Source organism: Dendrobates tinctorius, unplaced genomic scaffold (genome assembly GCF_039654945.1).
Source record: "Dendrobates tinctorius isolate UK_male_01 unplaced genomic scaffold, ASM3965494v1 ptg000177l, whole genome shotgun sequence".
NCBI lineage: Eukaryota > Metazoa > Chordata > Amphibia > Anura > Dendrobatidae > Dendrobates > Dendrobates tinctorius.
This window is the reverse complement of record NW_027361844.1, coordinates 2,910,575-2,928,800: the sequence shown is the minus strand read 5'-3', so window position 1 is coordinate 2,928,800 and position 18,226 is coordinate 2,910,575. Positions and strand designations below refer to the sequence as shown.

Sequence of the window (18,226 nt, the reverse complement as noted above, 5' to 3'; positions counted from 1 at the left end):
CCAGGAGGCCATGTGCCCATATTTCAATGGATTTTATTTCTGATCTTCCTGTCTCTCAGAGATTGACTGTTATCTGGGTGATTTGTGATAGATTCTCTAAGATGGTCCATCTTGTACCACTCCCTAAGTTGCCATCTTCCTCAGAGTTGGTGCCCTTGTTTTTGCAACAGGTGGTTCGCTTGCATGGGATTCCTGAGAACATTGTATCTGACTTCAGGGCCATTTTTCCTATCAGACGTGTTGGGACATTTTTGGTAGGGTTTTTGCGGATTGCAGCCAGCATCTTTTCTGTCCTTTCCTATCTAGTTAGTTGGGCCCCATCGTTTGCTTTGCCTGTCTTTCTGTCTGTGTTTGTGTTTTCATCTGTTTTCACCGACAATACATGTTGGGGGCTGGCTATTGCTTTGGGGTCTGCTCTGGGGCAGTTTAGATTTCCCCTTTCTTTCTTTAGGCTTATTTAGTTCTCCGGCTGTGAAGAGGTGTCTAGGACCACCGTAGGAACGCTCCACGGCTACTGTTCGCTGTTGTGAATAGGATCAGGGGTCTGCAATCTGCTAGCTACCAACCTCTCCGGTTTTCTGGACTTAGCTTGCATTTTTGTTTTTTCCTCCTCCGGTGACTCATTCATAACACACGTGCAGTTAAAAAGGCTATTCCAAAATCACAATTCAAAAGAGTTCAGAGGATAGTTTCGGACCCCGAGAAACGCAAAATGCGACTACAGCAAATTAATTCTAAATTTATAGAACGTGGCTATCCTCAAAATGTATTAGCAGAAGCCTTAGACTCACAGAGAACCACCAGAACAAATATATCTTCCCGGGTACCATTTTTCCATACCTACCACCCATATGTTAACATTTTACACAAAACCATAAGGAAACATTGGAGCCTATTATCCACTGCCCATCCTGAGGTCCCGGAATTCCGCAATCCCTTCCTTCCATGTTATAAAAGACCCAACAATATACGGGACTCGCTTATTAGGGCAGTGTCACGTTTCCGCCAGACTTAGGGCCTGCTGTTCCGGTCGCGGCCTCTAGGAGGCGCCGGACCGCCACTTTATCGTCAGACTCAGGGACGGCTGTTCCTGCCTCGGCCACTGGACAGGGCCGTGGTTCTGTCACGTCAGGCTCAGAGCCTACTGTCCCGGCTTTAGCCTCTAGGAGGCGCCGGTCTGTCACGTCGCCGTTAAATTCTGGGTCTGCTGCTCCTGTCGCGGTCACTAGGAGGCGCCATGGCTCGCCCGGGAGTTATGGTGCTGACAGAGTAAGGGCACCTGCGCAGGCATCTGGTGGACGCAGGCTCCACCCCCCTGTCAGTCATCAAGAGGTTACTGCATCTCCATCTGGCCTGGTCCTGGGGGCGGTACTGATGACATCATCAGTCCAGGAACCTATGAGGGGTGACCTGATCCCTGAAATACCTTGGGACTGGTCTTGCAAGCCGCCGGATATATTCTTGGTTCCCCTGTGTGTTACTGTGTGAATTGCTTTCTGACTGACTGACTGACTGACTTTGGCCTGGACTTCTGACTCTCCTTCTGCCTAACGATTCTGTACCTCTGCGACTCTCCTGGTTTATGACTTTCGGCCTGAATCTGACTCTGCTTCTGCCTAACGATTCTGTACCTCTGCTACTCTCCTGGTTTATGACTCTCGGCCTGAATCTGACTCTGCTTCTGCCTAACGATTCTGTACCTCTGCTACTCTCCTGGTTTATGACTCTCGGCCTGAATCTGACTCTGCTTCTGTCTACCGTTTTTGTACCATTGCTGCCCGACTGGTTTAGACTCGCATATCTCCACGTTTGTGTCCTGTATTGGAACACCTTTCTGGCGACCGTCCTGCTCTGGTCACTGCTCCTATTCAGACAGCGCCTCCTGGGCTCTGCTATAAATCCAGATCCCTGTATAGGGGTAAAGGGTATCAGTGTTTCTCGGCGTGTTGCCTGGCTGCAGCCCAGACCCGCAGGCGGACGTCACATTATATCCGGCCCTATAAAAAAAAACTGCTTCTTGTGTATATATCCAGCATATACAAAAGCAGTCTCCCTGAACTTTTTTTTTCTCTCTCCCTTCTTCTGACTGAGCTGATTTCTGGCCTAAACACCTGGTTCAGTGCACAGCCTGAAGGAGCACTTTCATCTTCCTGCACCAGTATGCTGCAGTCTGGAGCCTTCAGAGAGAGAGCTGAGCGTCAGAGATCCATACTACTGAGACATCGGCCTCTGGGCAACTCTGGCTATGGTTGCCCAGGGGCACAGGTATTGCCCGCAGATGCGGCTAAAGTTTTATTGCCTATTGCCCTTTCTTTTGGTCAGAAATCTCAGTGTGTGAACGCATATGTGGATTGTGGATCTGAAGGGAATTTTATGGATTCTTTGGTTGCTAAAAGTCTCGGTGTACCCCTATTAAGACTTAATGCCCCTATAAAAACTACGGCTATTAATGGCACATCTATTGTCCAGGAGGGGGTTAAATTTGTTACTGACAAAATCACTATGTCGGTGGGAGCATTGCATACCGAGGTTATGTCATTTTTTGTGATGGATAATTTGTCTGCTGCAGTCATTTTGGGGATGCCATGGCTACGCCAGCATAATCCAGTCATCGACTGGCACCTAGGCGATGTTATACGCTGGAGTTCACACTGTCAGGAAAACTGCATGTCGCTAACAGTAAACCAAGTTAAAGTTAAACCCCTCCACATACCGTTTGCCTTCAGAGATTTTGAGGATGTCTTTTCTATTGCAAAATCTGAAAAGCTACCCCCTCACAGAAAGTATGATTGCCCTATAGATCTGATTCCAGATGCCCGTCTCCCAAAAGGGAGAATATTTAATCTCTCAGGTCCAGAGCGTCAGGCTATGAACGAGTACATAGCTGATAGCTTAAAAAAGGGGTTTATTAGACCGTCCATTTCACCAGTTGGAGCTGGCTTCTTCTTTGTAGAAAAGAAAGATGGTGGTCTCAGACCCTGCATTGACTACCGGGAATTGAATGCAATCACTATAAAGAACCAGTACCCGCTTCCACTCATCCCTGATCTTTTTAATCAGCTAATGGGAGCCCGTTGGTTTACTAAACTGGACCTCCGGGGGGCATACAATCTAGTCCGCATAAGAGACGGGGATGAGTGGAAAACAGCCTTTAATACCCCTCTTGGCCACTTTGAGTACCTGGTAATGCCCTTCGGACTCAGTAACGCACCTGCCGTGTTCCAGCACTTTGTAAATGACATTTTCAGGGACATTTGTGGGGTGTATGTCGTCGTGTATTTAGATGACATTTTGATTTATTCTGCTGACCCTGTGACACATGCTCAGCACGTTCGCTCTGTACTGCAGAGACTGCGAGAACACTCCCTGTTTGCTAAACTGGAGAAATGTGTTTTTTTTGCGGAGGAGGTACAATTTTTAGGATATGTGGTTTCAAGCACAGGCTTCCGTATGGATCCTGCCAAGATCCAACCTATTAAAACTTGGGTGCAACCCAAGTCGCTAAAAGCGCTGCAGCGATTTTTAGGGTTTGCAAATTATTACCGAAAATTCATCAGGGGTTTCTCCGAAATTGCTAAACCACTCACGGATTTGACCCGAAAAGGGGCAGACGTGACCAATTGGAACCCTGAGGCAATTCAGGCTTTTGCTACGTTAAAAGAGTGCTTTGTAGCCAACCCAGTTTTGGTTCAGCCTGATCTGGACCGCCCGTTTATTGTAGAGGTGGACGCCTCTGAGGTCGGAGTTGGAGCAGTGCTGTCGCAAGGCACTGCATCACTCACTCAGCTTCGCCCATGTGCCTTTTTCTCCCGCAAATTCTCTGCCACTGAGAAGAATTACGATATAGGTAATCGGGAGTTATTGGCGATCAAATGGGCCTTCGAGGAATGGCGCCACTTCCTCGAAGGCGCCAAACATAAGATCACTGTGATTACAGATCACAAGAATCTAACTTACCTGGAGTCAGCTAAAAGATTAAATCCTAGACAAGCGAGGTGGGCCTTGTTCTTCTCTAGGTTTGATTTCTTAATAACCTTTCGTCCTGGTACCAAAAATGTGAGGGCTGATGCTCTCTCTCGAAGTTTCTGCCCCTCACAGGCTGAGGACTCGGAGCCAGTTCCAATACTGGCCAATGGTATTGTTGTGTCGGCTGTGTCTCTGGACCTTCTGGAGGAGATCCGTAGGTCCCCAGAACCAGCCCCTGACTCGACGCCCCCCCAGAAATTGTTTGTTCCAGCTCCGTTTCGCCTACAAGTTCTGAAGGAGTCGCACGACTCCGTCCTGGCAGGCCATCCTGGGGTCAATAATACCGCCAGGCTTGTGACTAGGAGTTTTTGGTGGCCAACGGTAGTTAAGGACTGCAAGGATTATGTACTAGCTTGTGAAATCTGTGCTCGCGCCAAGTCCCCTCACAATCGGCCTGCCGGCTGGCTCCAGTCCTTGCCCGCTCCAGAGAGTCCATGGACCCACATCTCCATGGACTTCATTACTGACCTACCACCCTCAGAGGGGGAAGACATGTATCTGGGTGGTGGTGGACAGGTTCAGTAAGCAATGTCATTTCGTTCCCCTCTCTGGATTACCTAATTCAGAAACTGAGTAAGTTGTTTATTGTTCATGTAATAAGGCTGCATGGCGCTCCAGAGAATATCGTGTCCGACCGAGGTACCCAGTTTGTTTCCAAATTCTGGAGAGCATTCTGCAAACGTATTGGTATTGAATTATCCTTCTCCTCCGCTTACCACCCTGAGACCAATGGTCAAACGGAGCGTACCAACCAGGCTCTAGAGCAATATCTTCGCTGCTATGTCTCGGAACATCAGTCTGATTGGGCGGAACATCTCCCATTAGCTGAGTTCGCTCTAAATAACCAGTACCAGGAATCTATCAAAACCACCCCGTTCTTCTGCAATCATGGTTTGCACCCACGTTTTGGTTCATTTTCGGCCAAGATGTCGGAGCTTCCGGGAGTAGAGAATTCCATACGTCACTTAAGGACAATCTGGTCGGAGGTGAACACAAACTTGAAAGGGTCCCAGGTCAGGCAGGCTTCGGCCGCAAATAAACGGAGGTCCACGGGGCCGCACCTAGGAGTTGGGGACAAAGTTTGGCTGTCTACCAGAAACATTAAGCTTAAGGTGCCATCTGCCAAACTGGGGCCCAGGTTTATTGGTCCCTACGAGATATTAGAAGTAATTAACCCGGTAGCCTTTCGTTTAAGGCTCCCTCAGTCTTTTAAAATTCCTAATGTTTTCCACAAATCCCTTCTCAAGGTGTACCGCTCCCCAATTCATCCCGTCCAGTCCCCTCCTCCTCCAGTTTTGGTCAAGGGTGCCTTGGAGTACGAAGTCCAGGGCATCCTTGATTCCCGTTTAGTGAGAAAGTCTGTGCAATATTTAGTTCATTGGAAAGGCTATGGCCCAGAGGAGAGGTCCTGGGTCCCCGCTAGTGACATTCATGCCAAGGGGTTGATTAGAAGGTTTCACCTCCTTCACCCTGATAAACCGGGTTTTGAGGGTCCGGAGGCCCCTCTTGGAGGGGGGGTACTGTCACGTTTCCGCCAGACTTAGGGCCTGCTGTTCCGGTCGCGGCCTCTAGGAGGCGCCGGACCGCCACTTTATCGTCAGACTCAGGGACGGCTGTTCCTGCCTCGGCCACTGGACAGGGCCGTGGTTCTGTCACGTCAGGCTCAGAGCCTACTGTCCCGGCTTTAGCCTCTAGGAGGCGCCGGTCTGTCACGTCGCTGTTAAATTCTGGGTCTGCTGCTCCTGTCGCGGTCACTAGGAGGCGCCATGGCTCGCCCGGGAGTTATGGTGCTGACAGAGTAAGGGCACCTGCACAGGCATCTGGTGGACGCAGGCTCCACCCCCCTGTCAGTCATCAAGAGGTTACTGCATCTCCATCTGGCCTGGTCCTGGGGGCGGTACTGATGACATCATCAGTCCAGGAACCTATGAGGGGTGACCTGATCCCTGAAATACCTTGGGACTGGTCTTGCAAGCCGCCAGATATATTCTTGGTTCCCCTGTGTGTTACTGTGTGAATTGCTTTCTGACTGACTGACTGACTGACTTTGGCCTGGACTTCTGACTCTCCTTCTGCCTAACGATTCTGTACTTCTGCGACTCTCCTGGTTTATGACTTTCGGCCTGAATCTGACTCTGCTTCTGCCTAACGATTCTGTACCTCTGCTACTCTCCTGGTTTATGACTTTCGGCCTGAATCTGACTCTGCTTCTGCCTAACGATTCTGTACCTCTGCTACTCTCCTGGTTTATGACTCTCGGCCTGAATCTGACTCTGCTTCTGCCTAACGATTCTGTACCTCTGCTACTCTCCTGGTTTATGACTCTCGGCCTGAATCTGACTCTGCTTCTGTCTACCGTTTTTGTACCATTGCTGCCCGACTGGTTTAGACTCGCATATCTCCACGTTTGTGTCCTGTATTGGAACACCTTTCTGGCGACCGTCCTGCTCTGGTCACTGCTCCTATTCAGACAGTGCCTCCTGGGCTCTGCTATAAATCCAGATCCCTGTATAGGGGTAAAGGGTATCAGTGTTTCTCGGGGTGTTGTCTGGCTGCAGCCCAGACCCGCAGGCGGACGTCACAGGCAGACATCGGCCCTAGACTAAGAGTATCCACACAGAGGTTTTTACAGAATCCTCGTACAGGCACGTACCCTTGCTTACATTGTCACCAATGTAGTAATGTACAAAAAGGAGATGCGTTTTTTCATCCACATTCTGGCAGAAAGTATCCCATCAAGGATTTTGCCACCTGTGACACTAACTATGTTGTCTATCTTATCAAGTGTCCCTGTGGGCTCCTCTACGTAGGTGAAACAACCCAAGCCATAAGAGATAGGATAAGTAAGCACAAATCTACTACGCATCCTGAAGGGACTTAAGGTCAAAAAGGCACCTGGCCCTGATGGTGTATCTCCAATGTGTCTGAAAGTATGTGCTACCCAGCTTGCCCCTATACTGACAAATATATACAATGTGTCACTGAAAGAGTGCGTTGTACCTCAGTGTTGGAAAAATTCCACAATTATCCCTGTCCCCAAGAAAGTGGGATCCTCTGAGTTGAACGACTATAGACCAGTAGCACTCACATCTGTAGCTATGAAAGTCTTCGAAAGAATTATGATGTCCCACCTGATAAAATTCACGCAGAAGCTATGGGACCCGCTTCAGTTTGCCTATAAGGAGAATCGTTCGGCAAACGACACTGTCAATCTGGCACTGAAGTACATTTTGGATCATACAGATGAACGGCACTCATATGTCCGGATTCTTTTCATGGACTTTAGCTCAGCGTTCAATACCATTGATCCGAATTTACTTCATAAGAAAATGGTAGCTCTTGGAGTCCCTCTCAACTTATGCTTGTGGATTTATAACTTCCTGACAGCCAGGATACAGAGTGTAAAAGTTGGACCATTCACTTCGGACACCTTGGTCACAAACATCGGGGCACCTCAGGGGTGTGTTTTGTCCCCGTTACTGTTTTCTCTCTATACGAATGATTGCATCTCTTCAGCAGACTCAGTAAAAATCTTGAAATTTGCAGATGATATGACACTGATTGGTCTCATCAGGGGAAATGCTGAAGACTTGTATCGGAGTGAGGTGGAAAGAATATGTGACTGGTGTAAAGCTAATAATCTTGTACTCAACACTAAAAAAACTGCTGAGATGGTTGTGGATTTTAGGAAAGATCAACATGAGATACTTCCAATCTACATCCATGACGAAGTGGTTCTTAGGGTCACAGAGACCAAATTCCTTGGTGTTATCATCTCTCATGATCTTAAATGGGGGAAAAACGTGGATGATGTTATAAGAAAAGCACAACAGAGGATGTTCTTCCTGCGTCAGCTGAAAAGATATGGTTTGTCTAAGAATCTGCTGATCTTATTCTTTAATGCTGTCATCAGATCTGTGATTTGTTCCTCTCTGATAGTCTGGTATGGGGGAGCCACTGCGCATGACAAACTCCGCTTACAAAGGACTTTCAGAACAGCAGAGAGAATTATAGGCTCCCCCCTGCCTAAAATCCAGGATCTTTATGATAAGAGTATTCGATCCCACGCATTGAAAATTTCATCCGATCCCTCTCACCCGGGACACTCCTCATTCCAACTACTCCCTTCAGGACGTCGCTTCAGAGTCCCCAAATGCAGCACCAACCGCCATATGAACAGCTTCTATCCACTCTCTGTTCAACAATTAAATCGTCATGTGTAGACTATATACTGTATCCGTCTTGTTAGATGTTACTTGTTGTATCTGTTGTTATATATTATGTTGCCTCTTTGCCACAAAGAATTCCTTGTATATATGTAATATGTACTTGGCGATAATAAATTTGATTGATTGATTGAGATATAAGAATTTACTTCTCCCTTTGCCCCATCATTTTCATACAAATGGGCACAGTGTTGCACAATTAAAATTCCAAGTCATCGAACAGGTCCCAATCCCTAGACGTGGGGGGGATCAGATTAGGATACTCAAACGCAGGGAATCCTTTTGGATTCATGAGTTACAAACACTAGCCCCCAGGGGTTTGAACAGAGATTATGATTTACTATCCATTATGTGAATTTATTATTTTTGTAACTGTTTGACTTGGGTCATAATGTCTATACTTGTAACACTGTTTCAATTTATGGAGGGTCAGAAGGTGACACGTCAAGATGTAGGAATATATTATTGCCTATCAATATGGCCCATATAATAAATATTAACATTGCTTTTCTTTTCATTTTAGAGCCGTCTTTATTGATCTCAGATTGGTTATCCTCACGTATCACGTCCGCCTGGACTTCACTAAATCACTATTCCACCCGGCCGCAGAATATTAGTAGTGGTAATGATAACTCTGCTTTCTTGCTATTGTATTCGAGTGCACAATATTTATAATGGCAATGGCAGTTCATTCCTCTAGGGGATATATTGCACATATACCTTCCATTTCACCACTTGTTAGATCTGGCCCATACCAAATCACTGTATATCCTGGTAAATCAATTCCTTAATTGAGCACATTAATCTATATCAAGATCTTCATTTTTTTCATAATAACAATATATATTTTCTTTCATTTTTATTATCCTCCCTTCAGTTTAATCACCACGTGATGAAAGCTCAACATCTGTATTGCTTCTTTCCGGTATTTGTAAGGCTACGTTTTCTCCTATTCTAAGGCCTGTTTCACACATCAGTTTTTTCAAATCAGTCAAAATCTGCCAAAAAGTGAAAATGGCGGATCCGCTAAAAATGTGTAAAAATGGATGCAAGCAGATGTTACGGATCCGTTTTTTGACGGATCCGCTATACGGATTTTTTCACTGATCCATCAAAAACCGGATCCGTTCCATCCGCTGGTCCGTTTTTCCCATCCGTTTTTCCACACCTCCAAAATGGGATGCTCCCAAATATGATTGGCTCTTGGAAAATGCTCCCAAATGTGATTGGATCCTGGAAACTAGGGGAAAACTATATCTATGGTGTTGTAAAACAATATCTTTGAAAGGTTGTAGAGCTAGTGGCAGCGATGGAAGGAGTTATTGCGAGTATTAACAGCTTCTGTGTGGAATTTGATCTTCACTGCAATCGGTTGGCAATTATTGCTCTCCAGAGGGAGAAAAGAAGACTGCAAATCCTGCGCTGGAGAAGGAAGAGACAACGGCAGTGGATTCATCCGATAAATGCACAGAGGTTTACCCTTGGCGTGTTTTCTACACTGCATCTTGAATTGAGGGATAATCCGGACAAGTTCTTCAACTATGTGCGCATGAGACAGGACCTGTTCGAGATATTGGTGGAGTGTGTTGGAGCGCAAATCCGGAGACAGGATACCTACATGCGCTTTTCTATTTCACCGGCGGAGTGTTTGATGGTGACCCTTCAGTAAGTAATCTATTTTTTTAAAATGTTTCAGATTCTGCAGACTTGTTATGTTATGACTTGTAGTTTGCATAAATTTTACTTTTTTCACCAGATTCCTGGCAACTGGAGAATCCTTCACCTCCCTCCATTACCGGCTTAGGATTTCAACAATATCTGGAATTGTCCAACAGACCTGCCGGGTGTTGTGGGATTGTCTACACGAGGAGTACATCCCACAGCCAACACAGGAAAGGTGGCTGGAGATTGCGGGCAACTTTGAACAAATCTTCCAGTTTCCAAATTGCGTTGGTGCTGTGGATGGGAAGCATATTAGGATTGTGAAACCCATTGGATCTGGATCAGAATTTTTCAACTACAAGAAATTCTTTTCAATTGTACTTATGGCCATTGCAGACGCCAAATGCAAATTTATTGCCGTGGACATTGGTGCGTATGGTCGTTCAAATGATTCTTAGGTCTTCAAGATGTCCGCAATGGGCCGTCATTTGTATGGAGACAATTTTGATTTCCCACCTCCAAGACCACTCCCTGGAACAACAGCCCCACCAATGTCATTTGTGTGTGTTGGTGATGACGCATTTCAGCTGTCCAAACATCTTCTCAAGCCATATGGTAGTCATGGATTGACACACTGGAAAAAATATTTAACTATCGATTGACCAGAGCGCGAAGAGTGGTGGAGTGCGCTTTTGGGATTTTAACTGCAAAATGGAGAGTGCTGTTGACAGCCATAAAAAGGAAAACTGACACTGTGGATGAGGTGGTGAAGGCATGTGTCATCCTGCACAACTTTGTACTTTCAAAGGAACCTGTTTCCATGGAAGAAAATGTTTGTGAAACCACCTTGTGGCATTATCAGCAGCCAACTGTTCGGAGTACTGGGTCAGTGTCAAGAATGAGGGACACATTTGCGGATTATTTTCTGTCACCAGAAGGAAGATTGGAGTGGCAAGATGACAAGTTTATAATTTTTTTTTCTTACCGAGGTTCCTTTTTTGGATAAGAAAAACTTTAATTTTTCCTTTCTTAGTTTTGATACCTTTACACAAATTTTGGGTAATAACAGTGTTGTGTTTTATTACCTGTACACCACCAGTGTAATTTACCAAGTGTTGTGTATTTGTATCTGTACACCACCGGTGTACTTTGAAATGTTACACAACACATGGTATTTGTATCTGTACACCACCGGTGTACGTTCAACCTTTTTCCAAGAACTTAAGAAAAAAAGGAAAATACACAATAAAATTCTTTTGAAACAGAAACATGTTTATTTTATTTATTTTTTTTTCAAACTTATAAACTGTTTTATTATTTTTGAGAAAACTTTTTTTTTTTCCCAGAAAACTAAGTCTTAATTTTTTTTTAATAAAATTACATATATAACATTATTTAAGATTACAGATGCTGATATTGTTGGGTGGAGATATCAGCGGAGGGGTTAACAGGGTTGACCACATCGAGAGGGGGGTGGAGGACTGGGAATGGAGTTGCTGAGGATCAGAAGTGGAAGGGGGGTTGAAAACATGAGGTTGGGACGGGAGTTGATGGACAGAGGAGGTTTGTGGAAACATTGAAGGTGTGTGTGGGGGTGGGTATGGTGAGGGAAGAATGGAATGGGGAACTAGAGAAAGGAGAGGGAGTGGTAGGAGGATGGATGGTGGTGGAAGGATGGATAGTGTAAGGATGGATGGGGGAAGGATGGACAGAGGGAGGATGTGATGGAATAGGTGCATGGGTAGAATGGGATGCTTCAGAGAGTACAGCCACTAGAGCATTGTGACAGGCTTGCATCACATGCATCTGCTGGTGAGTACTTAAACCTTCCATTTGCCGGACAACTGACTGAAAAAAAAAAAAATATATGTCTCGGCGTCTGGTTTGACTCTGCATTCATCCGTTCCATGTAGCTTCTGAGTTTCATGATACTTTGATTTATCATGTTCAACCCAGAAGCTAACTGTTGTCCATAAGTGTGGAAACCATTCTGGGCGGATGAGTTCAGACTCAGTCAGACAAGGTCATCCTTTCCTGACCTCTCAGACGCTGCCGGCCAGAACCAAAAGTTGGTAGAGATGTTGCGGCAGTGTCAGAGGGGTGGGGTAAAGGGTACTGTAAGTTGTCACCAGCAGCTTCATGTGATGAAGTCTGCCCTGCTGCTGCAGTGCTGGTGGAGGGTATAGAGGGACGAGACAAGAGGTAAGCTTGAGAGGGGTCTGATACCTCGATGTCGTCACCGGTGGCGGTCTCCGAAGGGATCCCTCCAGAGGGAGGCAACTCAGAAGCAGGCTCCCGAGTGCTGCAGATGGTGCTAAAAAAAGAGAAAAAAAAATATATCAATATATTTATATTTCAGTTAACACAGCTGGGAAAAAAAAAAAAAAAATAAAAAATATAGATTAAACATGTAAACAGTTGTACTACAGAAATGGTGTGTGGAATATTTACCTTCTGCTCACCATTGTTGACCGGAGGAACGACAGGGCTCTGTAATGTTTATACGGGGTGCTCCTGCGTCCTTCCGATCCACTCGGGGCCTGCATCTCCTTGTTGAAGTCCTTCTTGAAGCGATCCCTGAGCGACCGCCACCGTATGATAACCCTGTCACCTGTGAAGGAAAAAAAAAAAAAAAAAAAAAAAAAAAAAAAAAAGTGGCTAGTATTCAACACTTCACATGCTGGAATATAAGTTACTGAAATTGGAATACTTACGCAAAAAAAAAAAATCCCTGGCCCTCGCATCGAACTCCTCTACAAACTCCGAACACACCTCATCCCATAGCCATTGGGTGGGTGGTTGGCATGTAAGCGGTTTGCCATGTTCCACAGTGGCTCCTGTGGTTGGAAAACCTCAATGAGTGTGTCCACATCGATGATGATACCCTCTTCCACATGTCTGTGGGGAGCACGCTGTGAAACCTGTGAAGAAAATAAACACAAAAAAAAAAAAAAAACACATTCAAACACATGAGGTTCAATAATCAATCACCCAAATAAAGTGTTACTTACCACTCGCCGACCACCAGATGCAGCACCTCGACGACGCTGGGATGTCCTGGAAGCCGCTCTAGTGCGGGCACCGGATTCAGAAGACTAAAAAAAAAAAAAATTTTTTTTGGTTGGATGGATGCGTAGTTATTGTGCGTGGTGTGATGAATGTTTGTGTTGGGTGCAGCATTATGTATGTATGTATGTATGTGCTAAACTTACACTCTCCACCCTGCATGTCTCCTCCTGGAAGCTCCTCAGATTCAGCTTCCTGTGAAAACATAATACATGCATGTATTGTAAGAAAAAATTTGGAAAATAACATTAAAAAAAAAAAGAATTATATTACCTCAGTTCGCTGATGCTGTGAGGGGGAGCTCCCAGAAGAAGACATATTAAACTGCTGTGGAATTGCTGGCGGTTCTGCTGCAACCCTGCTGGCTGGATCGGTAAGTATAAAGACACTTGTTTAGCTACTATACAAAGGATTAAATAAGCTTTCAGGCCTTTATACTTACTTGGAAAACTGAAGTGTTTTCCTAGGATGCTCTGCTGCGGAATTGCTGGCGGTTCTGATGCAACCTTGCTGGCTGGATCTGTAAGTATAAAGACACTTGTTTAGCTACTATACAAAGGATTAAATAAGCTTTCAGGCCTTTATACTTGGAAAACTGAATTGTTTTCCTAGGATGCTCTGCTGCAATCTTGCTGGCGGTTCTGCTGCAACCTTGCTGGCTGGATCTGCAAGTATAAAGAGAATTTTAGTAACATAAAAAAAAATTCTTCATTGGTATTAATGTGTATATTTCCCTGAAACTCTCACTGAGAGTATACCCAAGTGTTTGCATGTGTGTAATTCCCTTACAATCTCTCACGAGAGTATAACCACACTTGTATACCAAAAACCAACACTTAATGTGACCTTTTTTACATGTATACCCATACTTAATTTTACCTGGTTTTAAAATAACTTTTTAAAAACTGTCCGTTGTATTAAATTTTTTTATATTTTTTTTTTTCACAAGTGGGAGCTACTCTGCTCTTTATTTTAAATACCACAATAAATGAAAAATAAAACAGAAACACCACATACAATACACAACTGCAAATAAAATTACAGTACTATGAAAATAAAATTCATTACACATGCAACAGAAAAACAATTAAAGTATAAAAAAAGGCATAATAAAAATACACACACACACACACAGACATGCAACACTGGGAGGACATGAACATACATGCAGGAAGGCAGACCACACACACACACAGGCCACACAACACAATCACAGCACAATTGCAAATATGGAAATAAAATTACAGTACTATGAAAATAAAATTCAGTACACAGGCAACAGAAAAACAATTAGGCTCTGTGCACACGTATGCAGAAAATTTCTGCATAAAAACAGGACTCCTTCCCAGAAAACGTGCGTTTTTGCTGCAATTTTTTTCATGCGTCCCCAGACACATAGGAAATAGCCAGAAATGTGGAATTTACCGCAAAATTATTGAGCAAGCTGCGTTTTTTTTTTACCGCGAAGCGTTTTTTTTTTCGCGGTAAAAAACGCATCAATATGCACAAAAACTGCAAAATGCATTAAAATGAATGGGAAGCTTCTTTTTTGCCTTTTTCCTGCGGATTTACCAAAAAACGCGAAAAAAATGCTGTGTGTGAACACAGCCTTAAAGTATGAAAAAAAGGCATAATAAAAATACACACACACACACACACACACACACACAGACATGCAACACTGGGAGGCCACGAACATACATGCAGGAAAGCAGACTACACACACACAGGCCACACACACTCAGACAAGCCACAGACACACAGACATACCCCACACAAATAGTTTACTACTCACACAATTGCAGGCTTTGGTAGCAGGCCTCTCCGTCCTGGCTTGGTGCTGGGCAGGTACTGTCAGGCCTCTTGCTCCAGGAGTCTTGCAGCTGGGGGTCTTGCTGCTGGGCAGGTTTTATAGCTCGCTATCAGGCTCTGTCTCTCCTCAGCTGGGGGTCTTGCTGCTGGGCAGGTGCTGTCTGGCTGGCTCTGGCTCTGTCTCTTCAGTCTGGCTGGTGCCGAATGTCTGGGCCCAATGATTAATTAGCCCACCTTATATAGTTTTTGGACAGTCTGGAAAAGTATCTTTTTTTCCTGAGCATGCTCAGTGCGATTTAGCGGATTCTGCAAAATAGCGGATCCTGGCGGATCCACCACCCATAGGCGCCCATTCTACCGCATGGCGGATCCGCCGTCTCGCACCATTTTGACGGCGCCAAAAAACGTTGCAAAGTCCGTTCGCCTCAGACAGAATCAACCAGGAATAATAATAATCTTTATTTTTATATAGCGCTAACATATTCCGCAGCGCTTTACAGTTTGCACACATTATCATCACTGTCCCCGATGGGGTTCACAATCTGAATTCCCTATCAGTATGTCTTTAGAATGTGGGAGGAAACCAGAGTGCCCGGAGGAAACCCACGCAAACACGGGGAGAACATACAAACTCCTTGCAGATGTTGTCCTTGGTGGGATTCGAACCCAGGACCCCAGCGCTGCAAGGCTGCAGCACTAACCACTGAGCCACCGTGCTGCCCCAGGATTCTGGCGGATCCACCGAATAGCGGACGTAACGGATGACCATCCGCCAAAATCCGCCACTAATGTATCTCTATGGGAAAAAATGGCAGATCCGCCATTTTCAAATTTTGGCGGATTTTGACTGATTTGAAAAAACTGATGTGTGAAACAGGCCTAAGGTGTAACATATTTATCAGCCCTCCGTCAGGAAGCACAATAGCCCCGCCCAGTTCTCACACATGACACACATTCTTTCATTTGATTGGAGCACAACAGCTCCCCTGTGATTCTGGAGTACATGCCAGCGCTTCACTTGATTGACACAAAAAGCCGGGTACTTCCGGGTTCCTGGTTCAGGTCAGCGTGGGCTTTGTCCCACATCCACTTTATTTATACCTGGTGGCTGTGATAAACGGGGCTACCAGACGAGCGGTGGAAACTGCGCCTAGCCCGCTACATTCACACCTCACATCCACAGGGTATGTGTCTTTATATCTGTACTCCTGTTTAACCTCTTCCTATCTGCCCTATACCATTGTGGTTCTTTACTACCTAGTATGTGCTTCTTTCTTTTACAGCCTCATATGGCCTGCTTTTTCTACTGTGCTATACAGAGACAGCACTAACAGGTAGACTCATATGGAATATAGCATGTAATTTCTCCATAATTACGATCTGATTCCTTTTTATTTACATTGGTTACAGACAAACAACCTCCGTACTTGAAGGAGATGACCTTATATTCAGTGCTTCTATCACCATTCTATATTGACTTACCAGGTATAGATTAATGCACTGCCTTACACCAGTCTTCACCTGCATTTATGTCTCACAGTTCATTATCTCTTGTCTGTTTTAGCACAACACAGCACACTCTAGTGACAGCTGGAAGTTCAACACAAATCTGCATTATACCATAAAGCAGGTATATTTATAATACCGCTGTCTTTTTATAATCATCACTACAATATGTCTGAATATTCTTGAACCTCTTCACTCGATTTATTATAGGAATCCACATAGACTCTTAGTTCTATATCTGGTCATTACACCGTGTTAGCAGTCGGGTAGGTTATTCCATTATTTGATCAATTAATTTTTTTCTTTTCACTTTTCTTCCACCTGGTTCTCCTGACACATTGTCACTACAGTATATACTATGGGATTTTTTTCTATGAGAGTTTTCGATGTATTTCTTTGAGATTTGGATTATATGCCTAAATGAACATTGAAAATGTATATTTGACATTATTGTATTAATTATGAGGACCTGTTATGATTTCTGTATCTGTATTTATTTAGCATTTACTATAGCAGACTGACGAAGGCTGATTGTGGGCCGAAACGTCTTCTAGGACTGCATATAAAATAAAAACTTCTTTTGTAAAGGATCATTCAGTTGAGTGCCAAGTTACTTTATTATTCACTTTGGTCTGGGTAACCTACTTGTGCACCTTGCGGTAGTGCCACGCTATACTTGACACATAAAGGCGGTAACACCCCTGTTTTGGACTTTGTCCTGTTCAGTTCAATCTCCTACCTAGATGACTCACCTCTTATCCTTTGTCAAGAGACAAACTTTACCACAGTCTTCATCATAAGCATAACCCATCTCTTCAACCTCTCACTAACTGGTGTCTTCCATTCTGATTGAAACATACCTCAATCACACCCATCCTCAAAAATCCCACCCTTGACCCATCCTCTGTGTCTACCTATCGACCCATATTATTTCTTCCCTATGCCACCAAACTACTGGATCAACATGTCCATTTTGAACTGTCCTCCCACCTCTCCTCTTGCTCCCTCTTTGACCGCATACAGTCTGACTTCAGACCGCACCATTCCACTGAAACTGCCTTGACTAAAGTCACCAATGACCTACTAACCGCCAGATGAAAGCAACGTGAGTTTGTCCTCCTCCTGGACCTGGCATCTGTCTTTGACACAATGGACCATTCCCTCTTACTACAGACTTTCTGATCTGCTTTTTTAATCCCTCCTTTGGGCCTTCGCAGCTTACCTGCTGTAGGGGGTCAGCTGAAAAATATTCACAACTGAGAGCTCTCAGTGGTTGATACCTTTTAATGGCTAACTGAAAAGATGGTAACAAATTGCAAGCTTTTGAGACTACTCAGGTCTCTTCATCAGGCATAGACACATTCTGTAGGTCAGCCATGGAGTAGCACCTGGTGCCACCTCTTTGTATCTCCTTGGGTCGCAGTTTTCACCTGCTGTCACTTGTCCGAGTAGGAATTTGGTAGGCTACCTAGTTACGCCCCTTCCAGGCTTTCAGAGAGATACAGAACAGTGATTCCACTACCTTGCACGTTACAATCTCCATCTGCTAGGTTGGCTGTAGTGGAAGAGGTGTCGTTCCCCGCAATCCCGCAATATTAATTCTACTTTATTGCAATTGATGGCACTTTATTGGTGTCTGCCACTAATTTTTGTAAATGTGTAGACTCCTGGTTGGGTTCCTTCATGCGTGTTGCCTGTAGCGGTAGGCCTCCGAGAAAATCAGACCTCCACTACCTTGGACTCAACTACCCATGTTACTATCCTTAAATTTTTCTGACAATGGTAGTCTATAAAACTGATATTTGCGCCAACTGAGTATGGCTCAGCAAGAAAGCAGGTAGAGGTGTTGCATGTGGTATCAGGGCTCCCAGCAAAGAAGGCCTTCACCGATCCCTCACCCACCTTGTCTTACTGTGACGTTCAGTTGA

General features: G+C 44.8%; 1 long non-coding RNA gene across 1 annotated transcript; it reads left to right on the top strand.

Annotated features, from left to right (window-relative positions):
• The first annotated feature begins 11,353 nt into the window (after positions 1 to 11,353).
• LOC141054226 (uncharacterized) lies at positions 11,354 to 17,215 on the top strand. The gene is made up of 3 exons (XR_012221384.1): positions 11,354 to 15,976; positions 16,076 to 16,126; positions 16,203 to 17,215. It is a non-coding gene; the product is annotated as an uncharacterized lncRNA (long non-coding RNA).
• Positions 17,216 to 18,226: the final 1,011 nt, after the last annotated feature.